This window comes from Cricetulus griseus, chromosome 4 (assembly GCF_003668045.3).
Source record: "Cricetulus griseus strain 17A/GY chromosome 4, alternate assembly CriGri-PICRH-1.0, whole genome shotgun sequence".
Classification (NCBI taxonomy): Eukaryota; Metazoa; Chordata; class Mammalia; order Rodentia; family Cricetidae; genus Cricetulus; species Cricetulus griseus.
This window is the reverse complement of record NC_048597.1, coordinates 189,276,024-189,297,090: the sequence shown is the minus strand read 5'-3', so window position 1 is coordinate 189,297,090 and position 21,067 is coordinate 189,276,024. Positions and strand designations below refer to the sequence as shown.

At 43.6% G+C, this 21,067-nt stretch overlaps 1 protein-coding gene and 1 pseudogene across 3 annotated transcripts in view; one reads left to right on the top strand and one right to left on the bottom strand.

The window, feature by feature from the left end:
* Positions 1 to 12,007, bottom strand: part of LOC100753254 (glutathione S-transferase A4) — a 30,122-nt gene extending 18,115 nt beyond the window's left edge. The window contains exon 1 of one of the 3 annotated variants that reach the window (XM_027411098.2): positions 11,793 to 12,007. The gene's annotated coding sequence lies outside the window, so the exon portion shown is untranslated. Of the gene's footprint in view, positions 1 to 974; positions 1,023 to 2,041; positions 2,186 to 11,792 lie in introns of those variants that run through there. The other 2 variants (XM_027411097.2, XM_027411099.2) reach the window with 2 other exon arrangements.
* Positions 6,239 to 6,665, top strand: LOC118238699 (annotated as a pseudogene).
* Positions 12,008 to 21,067: the final 9,060 nt, after the last annotated feature.

Here is a 21,067-nt window from a genome sequence, read left to right as displayed (position 1 = left end):
CAACCAGCCTGCCCCGGGGGGTCAGCATATAACCCCTTGTCTACTTTTCCTGTAAACTAACCACTGGGCCAACATGGGACATGGGTCTTGGTGTTTGATGTCGCCAGCTAGCACAGGCTCCTGCTTGAAACCAGCCCTTCCAAAAAGCTCTCTATTAATTATATGGATTTTTCCTGCAGTCACACAGCACTCCTGTGGGACCCAGGGTCTGACCCAGGTGCTCCTATTACCTTCTCCCCATCTTTCATACTCAGAAACTAAACATTTTATCAGTTGGTTTATGTTCACAAAATGCGAAGGGCTTATATGTTTGCTTAGATGGAAAATGTAAAGCAGAGAGAGAGAGAGAAAGAGAGAGAGAGAGAGAGAGAGAGAGGAGAGAGAGGAGAGAGAGAGAGGAGAGAGAGAGAGAGAGAGAGAGAGAGGAGAGAGAGAGAGAGAGAGAGAGAGAGAGAGAGGAGAGAGAGAGAGAGAGAGAGAGAGAGAGAGAGAGAGAGAGAGAGAGAGAGAGAGAGAGAGAGAGAGAGAGAGAGAGAGAGAGAGAGAGAGAGAGAGAGAGGAGAGAGGAGAGAGGAGAGAGCGACTGCCTCTTATCTTCCTGGGTCCTAGTAGCTACTCAAGAATAAACCAAGTGAGCTGCCATGTGGTTAAAGGCTAGGGCGAGTCTGAAAACAATGAGGACAAACAAACCCCTGCTTCTCAGCTCAACACAGGTCCCTGCACGAGTAGGACAGGGAGGAAAACTCCAGTGTTTGATCGGTTGGGTTAAATCTTCCCAACACATGGAGTAGTCAGATGAAGAAAGATTTTGTTTGCTTTTGAAGCATGATGGCACACTATGGCTGGTGCCGATCTTCTTTTTAATAGTTAGAAAATATTTGAGGTTTTCCTAGGGAGGAAAAGATACATAGTGACTCAAACACCAACGAGTATTTTTGATGATGGTGGCGGTGGCAGCTGCAAGCGGCACACACCTTTAGTCCCAGCACTCAGAAGCAGGCAGATCTCTGTGTGTTCAAGGCCAGCCTAGCCTGGTCTACAGAGTGAGTTCCAGGACAGGCTCCAAAGCTACTGAGAAACCCTGTCTCGAAAAACAAAACAAAAAAAAAACCGTACTTTCAAATTTTGCTTTGCATCTTATATCAATCAGTCAGTTAAATCCCACTTAAATCTTAAGGACTTACTTTTGAAGTTAGAATAAATACATAATGAATGAGGGTGTTACAGCGTGCCATCATATACAAGCTGAGCACAGACATAGTCACAAAAGATTAGGAGTTACACAGACTCCCCAGTAAACAGACAGATGCTAGGGAGGGGAGTTTGGATAAGTAAAAAAGACGAACTTCCAAGATGGCTTCTTCTACACCCTCCAGGCTTAGACAAAAGCCCCGCCCTTTAAAACAAGCCCTTGGAGGCTTTTTTTTCTCCCACCAGCGGGTCTACCGCTGATGAACCAGTTCGGCAAGTTCTAAGCTGATCCGGACATACTTACACAGGCCGGAAAAACATCCTTCCTTCAAACTGACCGACCCTAAATTAGGGGAGAAGAACTCTTCAGAGACTAAAAACTCCAGCCCTGGAGAAGAGCCTGAAGTTTTCGCCTGTGCCCTGCAGAAGGCCTATTTCCCTGTGTGTCAACAGCATGTGAGTGTATGTCCTCTTTCTCTGCGTGTCTGCGGCATGCGTGTGGTTCCATAGCCCCCATAAACAGCTTTTCTTGATCCTGTCTGTTCCTGTTTGTGGTGGTTGAGCTCTTTTCACTGCCATCTCTTGAGGTCGAAAAATTTTCCTGCCTTTTAATTACTTAATTGGCAGAGAAAATAAACGCTACCAAGACCCCTAGATCGTATCAATCACTTACCTTCTATGCAGAAAAAGTTGTGCCTTTTATCTGGCCTAAACAAGCTTTGAAATCATGAACATCAAATAAATTAGAAAATTAAAACAGTTGCTGATTATAAGCTGTCGATTTTAGTGTAACTATTGAGCGCAAGAGGAGGACACACACACACACACACACACACACACACTCACTAACCTTATTCTTCTAGGACCCGCTCTGGAGACAGAAGCTGTTAAATGAAAGTTCTTAGCCTTCAGATTTGATTGAAATCTCCGCCCACCAGCCAGTGAGCATTTAGGAAATGCTCACGCCTCCAAGGCTTCAGTTTACACTTTCGGTTGGTTAACACTTTGTTCCCCGGGAGAACTGGTGTGTTCTAGAAACTCACTGGCTCATTCAACAAACATTACCAAGTACACTCTTTTGGGGTGTTGGCACTACAAGGGGGGTATAACACTTCCTCTTCTTGTGCTGGCAGTGTTTACATTCTATTTGGGGGAAGGTAGGTAATAGAAGCATACAGATAAATGAACTTTATTCAAACTAACTATAGCAGCAACATATTGAATGGTTATAGCTGGCAGATTTGTGGATTAATTGTATGTCTACAGAATCAGGAGGTCCAACGGGCACTGGTGGCGCATGCCTTTAATCCCAGCACTCGGGAGGCGGAGGCAGGTGGCTCTCTGTGAGTTCGAGGCCATCCTGGTCTCCAGAGCGAGTGCCAGGATAGGCTCCAAAGCTACACAGAGAAACCCTGTCTTGAAAAACAAAAAACAAACAAACAAACAAAAAATCATGAGGTCCAATAAAGAATGGGAGAATGAAGCATCATGCCATGGCCCATTTTTGGCTGCTAAAGCAGAACTTGAGAGTCAAGAGTTTATTTTTGAAAACAAACTATAAAGGCTTACAGTTCTGCAGGTTGGGCAAACCAAAACGGAGGGGCTTCCACCTAGAAAGGAAGGCTATCTCACTGCCTCGTTCTACAACACAGGGTAAAATGAAAAACAAACAGTGTGTCCTAGATGAGAAAGGGGAGGGGCAGAGTCATGCATTCATTCATCTTAGGAGTGGTTCCTAATGACAGCATGACTTTGTCCCCCCCATTCCTTTCTCATTGAGGAGGGCACACTGTTTTCTTTCATTTCATTTGCAATGAGGCAGATGGCTTATAAACAACTTCATTTTGAAATGAAGACATGATTGCCATTCCTGGAATAGGCAATACAGAACTATTTGTAGTTAGGTTATAGGTGGGACACAGCCCAACCCTGGAGAAACAGTGTTAATCATAATCGGGAACGAGCCTAGTTTGTCTTTACTATAAGATGGCTTTGAAGCTGAAGATGGAGGCAGGCTGGTTCTTTAATACCTACTCCTCAGTGATATTAATCCACTAATGAGGCCCTCATAGACCTCAGCACCTGTTCAAAAGCGCTGCCCCCCCCAAACTCTTACATAATGCATAATGAGTTGAGTTTCTGTAACAGGCCTGGCAGAAATAACGATATTGTAAAGAGATACTTTGTGTCTCTCAGTCTGACTATCAGACTCTTGAACAATGGGCCTCAAAGAAATGGGACTCTCCCCACTAATCTCATGATGGGAAAAGGAGAATGTCCGGGCCAGAGGGGGAGTTTGCCTTCTGGGAAGTGATTTCATTCACACAGTCTCTAACAGCTTGTCAGAGCACCTTACAAGATGACACTGAAACTCAGAAAAATGATGAGTCTTCGTGGACAGGATGCAGAGACCACTACCTCACAGACGTGCATACCCTTGGCTCTCTGCTTAAACTTTGATCTCACTTCAGGACCTGGAAGACAGACTTGCAGCTGGGAAGATAGGGGATGGCTGGATGCCTTGTCCTTCTTCCCAGTGTGGCCATATTGACTAAATCTCCTTTCCATTTTTAAATAGTCTCTCTCTCTCTCTCTTCTTTTCTTTTTCGTTTTTTTGAGACAGGGTTTCTCTGTGTAATAGTCCTGGCTATCCTGGAACTCGCTCTGTAGACCAGACTGACTTTCAATTCATAGAGATCCGCCTGCCTCTGCTGGGATTAAAGGTGTGCACCACCACCATCCGGCTAAATAGGCTCTTTTAATGTGCTTGTTAAGGGTGGGTAGCTAGACCTGACTGAGGAAGAAGTCGGCCATCTTGGAAATTTACCACCTTTCTTACCCATTTATGGCCTCTCTCCCTTCTGTTCGCCTACAAGGGAGTCTGTCTGAAGTCTAGACTCTAACTCCAGTCTCTCACTTCCACATCAGAACACAGAATTTGAGATAAACAAAATCTGTGTTCCCCAGCCATGGTCACTCACATTTGGCTCTAGAATTATCTTCTAGATAATTATCTTCTAGATAATTCTAGAGGCTCTGCCTTATCTTCTTCAAGATGAGAACTTTTTTTTGTTTGGTTTTGCATCGAAGAATCCTGGTAGGATGATGAGGCTCACAAAAGCCAGGGAACTTACGAAGCTAATATGCCTTGAGGCTGAATTAGTAAACAATCATTAGGGCGAAGAGACTTTTGGGCAGCTAGCTGACTGGAAGCTGTCCAAAGAGCTCTGGTGATGCAGCTCTTGTTATCCATGCTGAGGTGGACTTCTCAATGGTGCAGCAACCCAAGTCCTGTATGCTCCTGTGTACTCCTGTGTGATCATCCAATCAAGCTCCTGGAAGTAACCACACTAAACTAATTGGTTTACCAAGATAAATGGGCTTCTAGATAGGCTCCTTTTAGTCTGCCACTGATACCCTATCTGGGGTGAATAGACATTATTTGCTTCTCTCTAGGGAAAACCAGAAAACACAAGTAGCACCTGTACAAGGACCTATAGATCCAAATGTGTGTCAGGGAGAAGCAGTCCTGGGCTCCCTGCTGTGGGGAATAAAATACCTTACCAAGGCCTAGCTGTCTAAGGGTGAAACATCCCTTTGGGGGAACCCCAAGGTTGTTGTCTAGGTGTTATGGTGTGACATGCCTCCTTGATGAATGAGGTCTACCATGTGAGTACAGGGGTGTCCTCTAAACAGTTGATGGACTAGAGAACATATTTCCATCGCTGGAAGTAGCATGTATGGGCTATGATTTTAGGCTATGGCAGCACTGTGTGGCCACTGCAATGGGTGACAGGAGGTGCAACTGTGGCTGAGCTGTCTGCCTAGAAAACAAGGGAGGACTTACAATGAGAAGAGGGTGTGTGAACAGTATTGCCCATTCCACTCTGATTTGGTAGGAAAAACAGACAAAGGAGTGGAGGATAGGAAAGAGTTGTCTTGCCATGTCTTACAGCTGGTAGTACACAAAGGAAAGCGAGTACATACTATAATCTATACTCAAGAGCCCTTCGTCACATCAAAAGATGGTGTTACAGTTTCTATTGCTGTGAAGAGACACCATAACCATGGCAACTCTTATAAAAGAAAGCATGTAACTGGGGTGCCTTACAGTTCAGAGGTTAAGCCCATTGTTATCATGGCAGGAAACACAGCAGCATGCAGGCAGACATGGTGATGGATAAGGAGCTGAGAGTCCTGCACCTTTTTTGGGGGGTGGGGCAGGGCTTCAAGACTGGGTTTCTCTGTGTAGCCTTGGCTGTCCTGGAACTCACTCTGTAGACCATACCAGCCTCAAACTCATAGATAGATCTCTGCCTGCCTCTGTCTCCCAATTGCCATGATTAAATATGTGTGCCACCACTGCCCACCTGAGAGTCTTACATCTTGATCCACGGGCAGAAGGAAAACTGTATCACACTGGCCAGACTGGAGCTTATAAGACCTCAAAGCCCACCCCTTCAGTGACACACTTCTTCCAACAAGGCCATGCCTCCTAATAGTACTACTCCCTGTGAGCCAAGCATACACACACACACACACACACACACACACACACACACACACACACTCACACATACACTTACACACACACACAAGTCTATGGGGGCCATTCCTATTCAAACCACCACAGACAGGAAGAATCAGTGCAGAGATATGGAAGGTGGAGAAACCCATGTTCCAGGATGCAGACGAGGATAGGACTGTGTTCACAGGAGAGCCGAGAAAGAACTTATTTTTACAAGGACACTGAGATTGGTATGGGGCTTTAGTGGGATGTGATCTTTATGTCATAGGAGAGGTGTCAGGGGTCTGTGTGGACCAGCATACAAACTGGGTTTATCATGAGGGCTATGACATCTAGGATTGGGTGAAGACTGGGAAAGCAGATAATGGGACCTGCCTGGGTCACTCAAAAGAACATGGGGTATGATTTATGTAAAGGCAGAATTCCTAGGGAAAGGACTGACCAAAAGTTCTGGGATCATCTGTCTCTGGAATGCTGGAGCCTGAATGGAAGTTTCCTAAAGGGATAAAAGAAGTAGAAACTAGTTCCTCTTTCCTTTTGTGGCCATCACTGGATCGCAGCCGCCAAAATGAAGTTGAATCCCTTCATGAATTCGGACCGAAGCAAGAACAGCAAACAGCATCTCAATGCACCTTCTCACATTCAGAGGAAGATCATGTCATCCCTCTTTCCAAAGAACTGAGACAGAAGTACAATGTTCGAGCTATGCCCATTCGAAAGGATGATGAAGTTCAGGTCGTCCGAGGACACTACAAAGGTCAGCAGATTGACAAAGTGGTCCAGGTGTACAGGAAGAAATACGTCATCTACATTGAGTGCATCGAGAAAAGGCTAATGGCACAACTGTCCATGTGGGCATCCACCCCAGCAGTGGTTAGTTATCAACAGGCTAAATCTGGGCAAAGACCACAAGAAGATCCTGGGAAGGAAAGCCAAGTCTCGATAAGTAGGAAAAGAGAAGGGCAAACACAAGGGGAAAAAAAAGTAGAAACTAGAACAATACAGGTGAAAAAGATTAAATTTAACCTACAGGTTAAATATGTGGTGTACATTCGACACCCAGTGGAAATTGTATACCCAGACCTAGGTCATTTTAGCAGCCAGGGGTGGCTATCCATGCATGACAATGGTCATGGTCCTGGGCCAAGACCTGTCAGAACCAGGAAGCTGGCTCCAGTAACAGACATAACAGGGACAGCCTAGACCCCTTCTATCATGATCCTGGACTGAGCCAAACACTATGAGCCAGGCTTGCTGAAGCTATTGTGGGCGGGAAATGTGTAATGGTCTCATGACAGCAGCTTGTGAGAATGAGGGTGAGTTTTCCTCCAGCCAACATTGCTTTTAACAAATGACAGAAATGATGAGATCTTTTCATTCTTTTTTAAAAAAGCTTTGCTTTTATTTTGTGTGTGTGAGTATTTTGTTCGTATATATGTCTACCACATGTGTGCAATGCCCACATATCCAAGAAGAAGGCATCAGGTACCCAGGAACTAGAAATACACAGTTGTGTGCTGCCATTTCAGTGCTGGGAACTAAACCCAGGTCCTCTGCAAGGGTAGCAAGTGCTTTGAACTGCCGATCCACCTTTCCAACTCCAAGAGAAAGATTTTTTTATTCTACACTAGACTTTAGTAATGTTTTCTTTTTATCCCCTTAATTATCCAAGAGTCATTGACATTTGATTGTAATAGATGGCAGTAGACTTTCAGAGATGCTTCCTAGAGAAGGGTTTCACTATACATTGCTAACCCTTGAGAGTCCTATAGCTTTGGAAACATATTTGGATCAGAAACCCCGCCCCCCCAGCAATTACAGAGTTTGAATGAAGTCATTCTTGTGTAGGTCTAGAAGGAAATCCCAGGAGCAGCCATACAGTTGCTAGGTGAGTACCCACTGCTAGGCTGAACCACCTCCCTATGTGTTGGAGACCAGGGAGGCCCCTGAAGCCTCACAAACCATAAAGGCTATTGCTAATGCTGTTGGTTGCATGCAGGAACTAGAAGGGACATACCTATTGCTGAAGGTACTGAATTCTTTTGTTGTAGGACATGGAGAAATCAAGCTAGAACTGAGCTGAAAGCATCTTCCTTGCTGGCAGACTTTTGTAGTCAAGAAGGCAACACACAGGCTATTGGGGAAAGAATTGTTGCTGACAGTCCTGCTCATCTATGGATCCTGCTTGCTACACTATCAACATGATAGGCAAGATAGATGAGATGGCAAGATGCAATAGTGCTGTGGCTATCTGGATGCAACCAGCCACTTTCTAATTGGATTGAAGGCCTCCTTCCCGGGGGGGGGGGGGGGGGGGGGGAGAGTCTTGTTTTCTATTGTAATCCAGGACACAGACCTGTAGTTGCAACAGGGAAGTTACTGCTGTTGTTTCATTCTGTGTTGAATTGCCTTCTAAACACTTGTTTTTATCCACAGATTACTGCTGCTACCAGTCTGCTGTAGAGGGAAACTGATTTTCTGTGGGGTGGGGGAAGTAGGTTATGGAGGCTCAGAACAGGTCAAATTGTTGAGAATAAGTGATTCTGTTGTGGCATAGTAGTCCAATGGTTAGCTGTAAATGGAACAAAATAAATAAATGTCATGCCCTCCAAGATTTGGGAAACACTGCAAAAGTGAAGGCAGAAAGAATGTATGTGAACAGGGTGGAGTCTTGTGTAGAAATGCCTTCCCATTTGAAACACAACCTCCCAGAGGGAGGCTTAGCAGACTCAGGGAACTCATGAGGCCATTGCCTAAAGTTACATAAGCAGAAAATAGTTGCTGGGGGAAAGGAGCTGCCCTCAAACATGTACTGAACTTCAGTAGCTTTTGAGAATCGTCTCCTCTAACATGAAAAAAATAAAAGACCCAGAGACAGATACTGGTGTTCAAGTTTCAAGCTGAAGATCCGAAAAGCAAAGCAGCCAGTCACTAGCTCAGGCTGAAAGGGCTGATCCATGAGCTCTTCACCAAGTCTCAGATTTCTGCCTCTCTTCAGCAAGGCTGGAGAATCCTGAGACTGAGCCCCTTCCTGTCCTCTGTGTGACTGGAGAATGACTGCCAGCTCTGAGACCCTGTTCCTGTCTTAAATACCTTTCATGAGTCCTGGGATGAAAGGCATGTGATCCCAAGTGCTGAGATCATCTTTGTATGAGCTATTTCTTTTTAGGACTGAATTTATTTCCGGTAGCTGAGTGTGGCCTCGAACTAACAAAGATTCATCTACCTGTACCTCCCAAGTAGTGGGATTAAAGGTGTGTATCACCACTGCCTGACTTCTACAGGTTGTGGCTGACTTTGCTTTCTGAATCCTCAGGCAAATTTTAATAAATCATAAATAATATATCACCATAATCTCCCATGCTGGAATGGTCTTTTCAGTGATCCTGAGTCTCCTATGCTAATGGAAGAAACCTCCCAAGACACAGTCCAAAAACCAAGCAAAACCAAGACAAACAAAAAGAGCAAAGACAACAAACAGAAGGCAGTTACAAGCATGATAGCTATAAACTCAAATACATTGATAATTACTTTAAAAATGTGAATGGTTTTATTTATTTATTTATTTATTTATTTACATACTTACTTAGTTTTTCGAGACAGGGTTTGGACCCTGTAACTTTGGACCCTGTCCTGGAACTAGCTCTTGTAGACCAGGATGGTCTCCAACTCAAAGAGATCCACCTGCTTCTGCCTCCCAAGTGCTGGAACTAAAGGTGTGCACCACTTTCATCTCTCAAGCTAGCTGTTATGGAATCCCTGAATACAGAGCAACTTCCTGACAATTTTAAATCTGCTTTGGGACATGGTTTTTCAAATATTCAGCCTTTGCTCTTCTGCATAAGTATCAGTTTGTTTGCTTTTTTAAATCAGCGTTATACACAGTTGTTTTCACTGTTACACTCACCATTCTGCAGCTGTGAACTGCTCTTTTGACTTCAGAAATTCTTTATCAAGCTAAATTTGAGAGAGGGGGGAGGGGATATATATCCTCCCCTCCCTGCCCCCAGAAGGGAAATGTTATTACAGGTGAGAGACTGAAAACACGGAAGTTAAACTGCCTGGAGAAGCAAGAGAGAAAGAACCCATTAGCACCCACATCTTGATTTCCAAATAATACAATCCACAAATAAGAAGTAGGGCTCCTGCAGGCAGATTGACTCTGTTCTATGAAGATCAGAGCGTGCAGAAGTAAGCATGGATGACATGCTAAAGGCCTTGACATTATTTGATGAGACTCCCCAGCCAAATTTGGAATAATCTGAGAAAAAAACAACAACTAACAAACAAAAACAAAAGAGATGCTAGATACAAATAATAATGACAATGCCAAAAGAAGGGATTAAGTAAAGGCTGTTTTGCAGAAGAATTAGAGCTAACTAATGAAAAGTTAGTGCTAATCAAAGATAAAATTACAAAGCCACTAATAGCTTATTTTGATAAAGATCATAATGGAAACTGAAAGGTTGAGAGGTGCCTGGGCGTCACCCATGGATCACCTGATTATTTTGAAGAGAAAAATGCTAATCATGGAACAGCACAAAGAATTTACCAACTATCTAATCCTTAAATTTAGTTTCCCAAGGAGGACATTTGGATGTACTCCTGTTCCCCCTGCTGAGACACTGAGAAGGGCAAAGTAACACCTGTTTAAAAAACAAACAAACAAACAAACAAACAAAAAACCAACAAAACAGTCCCCCAACCACAAGGTAGAATCAGGCATGACATTCTGTGAGATGTGGGCTCAAGGCTGAGGACACGGTGGGGAGACAGGTGTTATTCTCAGTGAATCCTCGCTGGTGGTCTCAGTGTTGTCAAGGGTTTGAAACAAGGGAAAGGCTAAGAAACCATCACAGCTTTGGGGAAACCGGACTAAAATCCACAGTGAATCCTGGAATAGCAAGAGTGAATCATAATAAGGTCTGCTGTCCACTTACTCAGGCACCAGTAACACTTTCTTTGCATGGTTATGTAAGGTGTCAGCATGAGGAAAGGCTGGGGGTTCTGTGGCACCATGTTTTCTATAAATCTAAAGTTATTCTCAATGTAAAGTTTACAGACCTTGCCTAGAGCACCGTGACACACTACTAAAAGCTCCGCAGGAGACAGGCTGCTTTGATAACGCCAGCCGGCTAATTCTGCTGGGTGTGATAACCCTTACCTGCCAGAAATAAATACTTAAGTGTGGCACTCCCACGGGAAACAATGTCTGGATTAAAACACTCCCCCAAACCAAGAGGAGACACACCGAACAGGATCAGCATAAGCTGATTACTGTCAATCAGGGTAAGGGCTGCACACATAGAATTTATGCCATGTTTTGTTTGCTTGTATCTGAAAATTTCCATAGGAAACTAAAAGAAGAGAACAAAAGCAAAAATCCACATGCGGGCAAGGAACCAAGGCTGATCGCTGAGTACCAGGAACAGAAAATTCGCCTAGAGGGTGTATAATTAATAAAACTGGCAAAAAAACACGTTAATTCCCTTTGTCCTTATTCATCGGCCATGACGCAGAAACCAAGGGTAACACCAAGGTTATCAGAAAAATATTCTGATAACTACATTCTATTTACAAAGGAAAGTCCCCGACAGGAAGGATCTTCTGGCTGAATGGGACCTGCTGTGATGTGGATGGAAGAAGATCCATTGTCTGGCCATATGAAGATACAGTGGGCGGGGTACCTCTAACTCCAGGGGCAGCTAATGCCCATCTCACGGAATCCATGTGACTCTTCCGTTCGCATAGCGGATGTCAAGATGGCTCTCCGACTTTCTAAAAAAGGAAAGCAGCACAGAGCGGCAAGGCTAGCTCCTATCCTCTACCCAGTTGTCTGGGCATAATAAAATGATCGGGATTTGAGAGCAGAATTATTTTCTTTTATTGTTGCGTTTCCCCTAGCACAGTAAAAAGATGCCACCGTCTTAAAACGCGAAGGAAAGAGCAAAACTCTAGCCTTGGCTTTCATATTCTGGATCCGAGGAAGCTGGGGGTCATTCGCTAGTAAGGGCATTATCCTATCAGTGCAGGATGCCATAAATTCTGCACATTATAATATTCTTGGACTTACTACTCGCTTCCGCGTGTCACTTGGGCCAGAGATGAAGACAGGGCACGTGAGGCTCGCGAGCCAGGAGATGCTCTGGGTCTACTTTCCGCCGTCCAGCCTGCCTCAGCAGAGCTGCCGACGTGCACCGAGGGCTGCGACCCCAGCCCCGCCGTGATACACGGGACACGGACGCCTAGGCCAGAAAGGGGACGCCGGGTGACAGCAGCCAGACAAAGGCTGTGGGCGCAGAGAGGCGGAGAATGGCTCACTGCCAGCAGACATACCCGGGGGCGGGACTCGGAAGGCTTCACCAATCCAGACGGCTGTGTTTAGCATACTCCGCCCAGCAACAAAGCATTCTGGTTAACGTAAAAAACAACCTAAACTTAAGTCATTGTTACCCTAAATTTAGCATGAGGGGAGGTAAAAGTCACCTTCTTTATTGAGATAAGATTTAAGTTTTATTACAAGCCCATATTAGGGAATAGGTTGTGAAAAGTCAACATATGTGTAAAGTCACAGTTTTCTATGGGTTTATAAGCTAGGCACGCTCACCAATTCTCTCGGATGTGAGGGCGATCTGGCTGCGACATCTGTCACCCCATTGATCGCCAGGGTTGATTCGGCTGATCTGGCTGGCTAGGCGGGTGTCCCCTTCCTCCCTCACCGCTCCATGTGCGTCCCTCCCGAAGCTGCGCGCTCGGTCGAAGAGGACGACCTTCCCCGAATAGAGGAGGACCGGTCTTCGGTCAAGGGTATACGAGTAGCTGCGCTCCCCTGCTAGAACCTCCAAACAAGCTCTCAAGGTCCATTTGTAGGAGAACGTAGGGTAGTCAAGCTTCCAAGACTCCAGACACATCCAAATGAGGCGCTGCATGTGGCAGTCTGCCTTTCTTTTGTCCTATATTTCAGAAATAGAACATTTTAAAGCTTATTCTTAAAAGTTATCTCTTTAAATTTTTAAGATTTGAATTATAGATAGGCGTGCGTGCGTTGTCTGTGTTCTCCAGTCTCCTAAATTTACTTGTTGATTTATTTATTGAGACAAGGTGTTCTGACTGTTCTGGGACTCAGAGATCTGCCTGCCTCTGACTTCCAAGCGCTGGGATTAAAGGCGTGTGCCACCATACACACCCCCTACCCCCCACCACCCGTACAGGCAAGCTGTAACTCTAAACTGCTGGAAGAGAGTGGAGAAGGAGGTAGTGAAGAAAGCCATCCCATTTCACCTAGCATGGACAAACAGCCTCATGGTGCAAGAGGAGACCTTCAGAGAAAGGGTAAAAAAAAAAAAAAAAAAAAAAAAAAAAAAAAAAAAAAAAAAAAAACAGTAATACTGAGTTTTATTCCCAGAGTATTATGGGCAGCATGCTTAGATTAGAAAAGGGAGGAGGAAGAGGAGAGAAGAAAGGAAGAAAGAAGGAAAGGAAGGAAGGAAGAAAAAGAAAGAAAGAAAGAAAGAAAGGAAAAGAAAGAAAGAAAAACAAAGAAAAGGAGAGCTCACTCTTCTGTATAGTTTAGAGAAGCAGGCAGACTTAGGAAGCTATGGGGCTGTGGCCCTGCAGGCTGACATTCTCTTTGTAAGTCTAATTACTCTGCCTCTTTTGGTGTGGCTTACAGTAAACCCTCCTCCCTAGGTGGTCCTTTGCCCCGGTGACTAACCTGGCCCAAGTAGAATGTTATTTGCCTCTCCGTCCAGACCAGAAATTCTATTCTGTTGACTAGAAGGACTTTTTTCTTAATACACATTTATTGTTACACACTACAGGTAACCCTAACAATCACTTAGGAGTCAGATCAGGGAACTGTGCCCTCATTAATGTTTCTGACATCTCCAGCTTCTGGAAAGGGCTTGGCTGTCATTGTCATTTCTGGCTTTTACATTTTATGTTTATGTTTATGAACATCTTGCCTATGTATACACATCTTACCTATGTGCGCCACATGTGTACCTGATGTCTGAGGAGTTTAGAGGAGGTTGTTGGATGTCCTGAAACTGGAGTTCCTGATGGTTGTGAGCCACCATATTTATGGGTGCCGAAAACTGAACCTGGGTCCTTTGCAAGAGCAACAAGTGCTCACAACCACTCAGCCATCTATCCCGCCATCTATCCCTGCCTCTTAGACAAGAAATAAACTGGTTACTTTTGGGGGTGGGGGTCCTCTACCCTAAGTTGCCGAGCTAATTTTTTTACCTCCTGCTCTCATCAGCACCTCTAAAGAGGTAGTAGCCCTAACTGCCACTAGGAATTGGGGTGCGGATTGACTTTGCTTCTTCCCAATGACTGCAAGCACTGGGTGAAGGGACTCTAGCAGGCCCAAGCATGGCAAGCATGGATCTGACAGGCTTTGCCTGTCCCCATTCCCTCTGCCTTGCTAAACTGTTAGATTACTGGCCACTTCCTCCTTAGAGGCTGATATCAAGGTCCAGCTATTAAAGTATTGAAGTCCAACAATTAAAAGTTTTCTTTTGGCTCACCTAATTAACATGTCCAATTAAAATTAAACACCTCATCCTAACAGTGTTTCCCCTTTTACCTTCATAAACTGACATTTGCCTATAGACCACGTTGATGTCCTCTCTATCTAGAGGCAGCCCTGTGTTCTCCAGGACAAATACACCTTTTCTGTCTCCCTTGTTCCTTTCCCCTTCTACCTCATCCTGTCTTTGTCTCTTATTCCCTACTCTTATTGTCCCCCTCTGGGATAAATAAATCTTTGTGTTGAGAACTTGGCCTTGGGGTGTCCTGTGCTGGCTTCCAGGTCTCTTCATTGGGCATGACAGTTGGGGTACCCCTCCTGTGGGCCTATCTAAAAGCCTCTAAGAGTGCATCAGTGGTTTTCTTTGTATAATTGTAACACAAAAAATAAAAGACCTAGAGTCAGATATTGGGGTTCATGCTTCAAGCTGAAGATCAGAAAACCAAACAGTCAGCCACTAGCTCTTACTCTACCTCAGCTTAGACCAAAGGGGTGATCCTCAAATTGCTCCCTACTTCACTGCTCCTCAGATCCACTCAGGCTGCTGTGCTCCCCTCATCATGACTGGAGAATCCTGAGACTGAATGCCTGCTCTAAGACCTTCCTCCTCTTATATACCTTCCCAATGCTGGGATTAAAGTTTTGTGTTCCCAGGTGCTGGTATCAAAGGCATGAGCTCTGTTACTTTTCACTCTTATGTAGGCCATGGTGGGCTTGAACTAACAGAGATCCATCTACCTCTTAATCCTGAGTCCTGGGATTAAAGGTGTGTAGCACCACTGCCTGATCTCTATAACTTGAGGCTGACTTTGCTTTCTGAATCCTCAGGCAAGCTTTAATAAATCATAAATAATATGTCACCACATATAACTGTCAAGTGTAGGGAAGAATGGTTGTCTGGAAACAGATTTGAGTGAGAGAGTAGACAGTCTTTCTCTGTCCCGCCAGCCAGTCCCAAATCACAACATGGAGACTTATTATTAATTATGAAATATCGGCTGACAGCTTAGGCTTGTTTCTAACTAGCTCTTATAACTTAAACTAACCCATTTCTATTAGTTTACTTTCTGCCTCATAGGTTTATTATCTCATCTCTGTAATGCCCATCCTGCTTGTTCTGTGTCTGGCTGGTGACTCTGCCTTCTTCTCAGTGTTCTTTCTGCCTTGAAAATCCTACCTAGCTGTTGGCCATTTTTTTTTTTTTAAATCAAACTAGTAACATTGACGTTATCTTCACAGGGTAAAGGAATATTCCACAACAGAGAAGTAAAAGCTAGTGTGTGTGGTTGGCATCAGAAGCCAAAACAGGGAATATTTTAAAAATGCCCAAGTCAAAATCCACTGAAACTCAGGACATTTTCTAGCCCTGGTTTAACTACTGCAGTGACTAGAATCACAGTGTGAGGTCCCTTCCAGATGGCTCCTGGAAAGGCAGAGAGAGAAGGAAATACCCCATCATTTAATTGTTAGGTTAAAACAATAGTCGACTTGTCCCTCTTGGCTGCAGGTAAGTGCTGCAGTGTTGAACTGAGCTGAGGTCATAATGTTCTGTATTTAGATAGCATTTTCCTTATCAAGAATAAAAATCCTTAGTAAGAAATAATTGTGTAGGAGACAAACTTTGTCCCCTGAAGAAGGGGAAAGGGTCACCATTCTCTGAGAAAATTGAGAACATGGGAAGAGGGGGGAGGAAGCTACCGAGAGTGAGGAGGGAAGAAAAGGAAGGATGCAGAGGTCATGAGGAAGCAGAAATTTTGAGTCAGGTGTAGATTAGAAGAAAGGACATATGACAGGTAGGATTTTAGTTGGGGGGTGGTAAGGGAGGAAGGAAGGGAGAAGGGAACTGGGATCGTCATGTAATTCAATCTTGTTTCTAATTCAAATATATAAAAAATAAAAAATTATAAAAAAAGAAATAATTGTGTAAATAAGATCTCATATGGACTTAATCCTGCATGTCTGGGGAGAGCCATCCCTTGACTATAAAGAAATATATCTATCATTTTTGTCTTTGCTTATACTTTTGCTGTGTAGCAATTTCCTCTGAGATAGAAACCTTCCATCTTCCAGCTGCTTATGACACGGGATATTAAAGGGGGAGGAGGAAACATTCTATTTTGCAAAAAAGCTCATTAAGTTCAGTAAGTAAACAACTAAAAGTTTTCAGGAAGTCCCTAAAACCAACCGGATACACTAAGCCTCTCCCTCACTAAGCATATATAAGCAGTAAGGCCTGCTGAGATACACTTTCAGACATACTAAGCTGCCTAAAAGCCTCTAGCTGGGTATGGTGGCACATGCCTTTAATTCCAGCACTCGGGAGGTAGAGGCAATTGGATATTTGTGATTTTGTGGCCAGCGGTACCTCTTTATCAGGGTTTCTCCCTACAGCCACTAGCTTCTTGCCTCTGCCTCAAGCTGAATGGACTGGTTCTGTCTTCACCTGCTTTCACCAAGTCTCAGACTGTAACGTCTCCTCAGAGCTGGAGAATGAATGCCTTATACTGAGACCTTGTTTCTATCTTACAACTTCCCTAATGTTGGGATTAAAGGTGTTAGCTATAATTCTCTTTTAGACTAATTCATTCTCTTGTTATCCCTGGGTGGCATTGAACTCAGAGAGATTGGTTTACCTCTTAATTCTAAGTCCTAGGATTAAAGGTGTGTACCACCACCTCCCAGCTTCTGGCTGCTGAGGCTAAAGGTGTGTCCCTGGCTTCTATAGCTTGTGGCTGACTTTGCTTTCTGAATTCTCAGGCAGGCTTTAATGAATCATAAATAATATATCACTACAAACCAGAGAGTCAGGGACAATGGTCCTTACTGTAATACCAGCAGTCAGGGATGTGGAGCCAGGAAGGGAGGTCAGGCCACTTTAGGCTCTGTGATGAGAAGCTATCTCAAGAGGTGCACACCTTTAATCCTGGCACTCAGGAGGCACAGGCAAGCAGATCTCTGTGAGTTTGAGGCCAGCCTGGTCTATAGCATGAGCTCCAGGACAGCCCAGGCTACACAGAGAAACCCTGTCTGAAAAAACCAAACCAACCAACCAACCAACCAACCAACCAACAACAGTAACAACAGTTTCCTCTCAGTCCTAAAGTTAACAGCTGGTGAAAAGTACAAAAGAATCAAAATACTCAAATCAAGTTTTCTTAAGTTGTAAGTTTATTTGGAGTAGAAGTTTCCATATATAATGTCAACACCATCAAACTTCTTAGGAGAGACCATTCAGAAATATTATTTTGTTTCAGAAGGGTCTTTCTTTACTTCCCGTCATTTGCCTTCTAGTTAAGGGAAGATGGGTTTCTAATCAAATCAGTGGAACTAGACCAAATTCTGTACTGAGATACGGGAAATCAGAGGCTTCATCCAGGCGGAGATCAAGTCACATTGTCAGCATTTAAGGAAAAACCAATACCAATTAAGATGACACATGCCCCTATTTTATCTTGATAATTTACTTGAGCAGGTCATCCCAATAAATTATACAAATATACAGTACATTTGGTTGGAAATTATAAAAACAATTCTAAAAAATACCTACCCACATATATTAAACAAACACATTGCTACAGTATGCTTAAAACAATGAGTATGTCAAATGTTTTCTTATAAACATATTGCTTCTGGTCATACAGTGAGTTGAAAGAGTCTGTGTCACACACACACACCCCAATGGCACAAAGCAATGGCTTGATGTTATGGAAATGTGACTTCTTAGGACTATATGGTGCCACTAACTCCAACAGTACTTAAACTGGAATTGGAAGGGAAAGACTTTCTTTAACACACTCTGCGTTCATGTATTCAGATCTTGATATTTCCAGAACATGACAGTGTCACTTTTTTAGATATACGTGGTCCTTAGGCAAGCACTATGTCTGAAACATTGTTTTAGGATCACTTTTCTATACTTGGTAATTGATGGGACTTGTTGTACAGGAAATACTATTAACAGCAGATTTTATGCAAACAAAGTTTCCCTTGTCTCTGTGAGGCAAACCGTGGCACCTTAGCATATTCCCTGCCACCAAAACAGGTCCCCCAAAAGCCACTCTGTACCATTTCCTGACTTGCCAGAAAGCTGTTTTTGGTTTTGTTTGGTTTGGTCTTTATTTTATTTTATTTATTTTATTTTTTGGTTTTATTTTCTTTAAATAATAAATCCCCTTTACTTAAAAATTATTTAATTTAATGTGATATAATTAAAATTTTATCTCTATGGGTGTTTTGCCTACATTCCTATCTGTGCACCATGTGCATGCCTGATGCCTTCAGGCTAGAGGAGGGTAGATTCCTTGGAACTAGAGTTGTGAGCCACCTTGTTTGTGCTGGGAATCAAACCTGGGTCCTCTGGAAGAGCAGTGAGTGCTCTTAACCTCTGAACCACTCTCCAAGGCCCCAAGTGCTTTGTGATTGTAAAGGAGATATAGTCATGGCTAGGTGCAGTCTAACTCCTGTCAGTGTTTCCCTTTCCATTTCATAATTCTACAGTAGCTAAAAACATATCCAACAGGCAAACTTGACTATCACTGTTTTAAAAGGTCTATATTACTTAGCTTGTCTACAATTTCTCCTTTACCCATTTTGATGGGAGAAAAGCACTTCTGAGGTTTTTGCTAGTTCTTTAGAACTTGGTTTATCAGTCATCTAGTTTTCTCAGCTACTAGCTGCTTCGTTCATGTAAACGATTAATGTTTAACTTCTTGAGGAAAGCTGTTTGCTAGTAAAAGAAGGAAAGCAAAGACAGGGTCCACAAAGCATCAGGAAAACAATTTATAAAGTCCTACAACCAGGCCGCTAGGATTTTTGTCAATTAAAAAGAATGTAATGACCTTAAGTTAACACTAGCTAGATTACAGAGAACATGGTGTTAATGATTTATTTGTATATCTAAGTGTTATCTACAATTTAAAACCAACTTTCCAGCTAGCTGAGCAGGATTTGAGATTAATTTACTTTTTATACATAATACAGAAAAAGAGAAAATAAATATTAACCTCACAGTAAAGGACTCATCTCTGGACACACATTTGTTTGTTTAGAATATAATACAGGAACGGATGGTTTCAAGTTGTGCTTGCATCTGTCTTTTCTGAAGGTTTGTTGCTAGCTTGTTGACAGGGAAAACTTCCCTATCAAACCCATGTCCATTATGTGCTATTTTCATGCCCCTCAGAATCAAAGTGCTTGGTCAAGTGTACTTTTGAGTCAGATTCTCCAACGTATAAATTACTTTCTGATTTCAGGGCAGAGAGAGCCCACTGGAAGCCATTATTAAGACATCAAAGCAATCATAAATCAATACATTAGGCTGGACCACATGGGAATGTTTACATTCACCTTACCCCACCATTTCAACTTATACAAATGATTGTTTCATAGGGTTTGCTTTGCTGTATTTTGGAAACTGTAACCAAAAGAGCCATTTGGGCCCTGGGAGGATGTAATATACCATTGAGGTTTGCTGTTGCACTCACTGGTGGTGACCCTTCCCTTTATAAGGCAGCCATGAGTGGAGGCAGACGTGCAATACAGAGATGGAAGAAAGGGGGTCCTCTGCATCATTCTGTCCCCAACTAGCTTCCTCATTTGCAGAATTGCTGTAAACATTCCTCTCAGTGGAACAGCCTGTCCAACAGAGGTCTCATCCTTGAAAGAGACCACACAAGGTGTGTGTGTGGGGGGGGGGGGTTGAGATGTGGCAAAGTCTGGATATAACATCATGGCGATTGTGACTTCTCAGGTAAGTTAAAACTCTCCCCTAAGCCTTTTCCACTCCTAAAAATTGTCCTGATAAGTTGGCTCCGATAGTTTATGAGCTGCCCCTAGTCAGGTGTGGAGAGCTGAGCTAAATGCAACATTCAGTTCTCAATTAAAAAATAAAATGGCATGTTGGCACACACCTTTAATCCCAGCACTCAGAAGGCAGAGGCAGGCAGATCTCTGTGAGTCTGAGGCCAGCCTGGTCTGCAGAGCAAGTTCCAGCCAGGGCTACATAGAAAGACACTTGGCTCTTTTGGTCATCCGCTCATCTTGGCAGGGATATAAGTTTAATTGTATTAACGATGTTAGGAAATTTTTACAATAAAACAATGAAAAATTATAGTAAAAAAGGTACCCTTGACATAAAAAAGCTTCCCTTTTAAGGGATTTTTAACAATTGGATTTTATAAAGATTTTATGTGTTTTGTCAGAATGTTGGTATTTACACGCATGCAGGCGCCTACAGAGGCCAGAAGAGGGCATCGGATCCCTTTGAACTGGAGCGGCTGAGTCATCGCTCAGTCCAGAGTTTTTAAAAATGCAAAAAAAGCATGGACCACAGGGGTGGGAGGGAGCCTCCTCTCTGGCTCTAGGGAGGTAGGTGTAGACACCTGCAATGGGCTGCAACCTCCTCACCCTGCCTCCTCGGCTCTGCTGATTTATAGCTAAGTACTGTTTTCTGTATCATTAGTCTGCTGTGGGTGAGTTGGGGATAGTGAAGGCCTGAGAAAGGCTTGCTGGCCTTGCTGGATGTGGGAAGGCCACACGGAACTAGGAAAGTACCTAAACAATGCCTGGTGACTACAGCTCCTGCCACCTCCCCCTCAGTGTCTGCCCAGCAGAGAGCTGGAGGTCTCTGCTCAACCCCTCCCTTCATCCTCATGCCCAAGTGTGCACAACTTGAAGCTGGAGGAGGGCAGTGGATTTTAACCAATAGAGAGAGCAACCTCATCAATCAAAAAAAAAAAAAAAAGAAAAGTAGAGATATAATAGTTTGCTACGATTATGCTTGGCTTCTATCTGGATGTTTCCAACTGTATTTATGA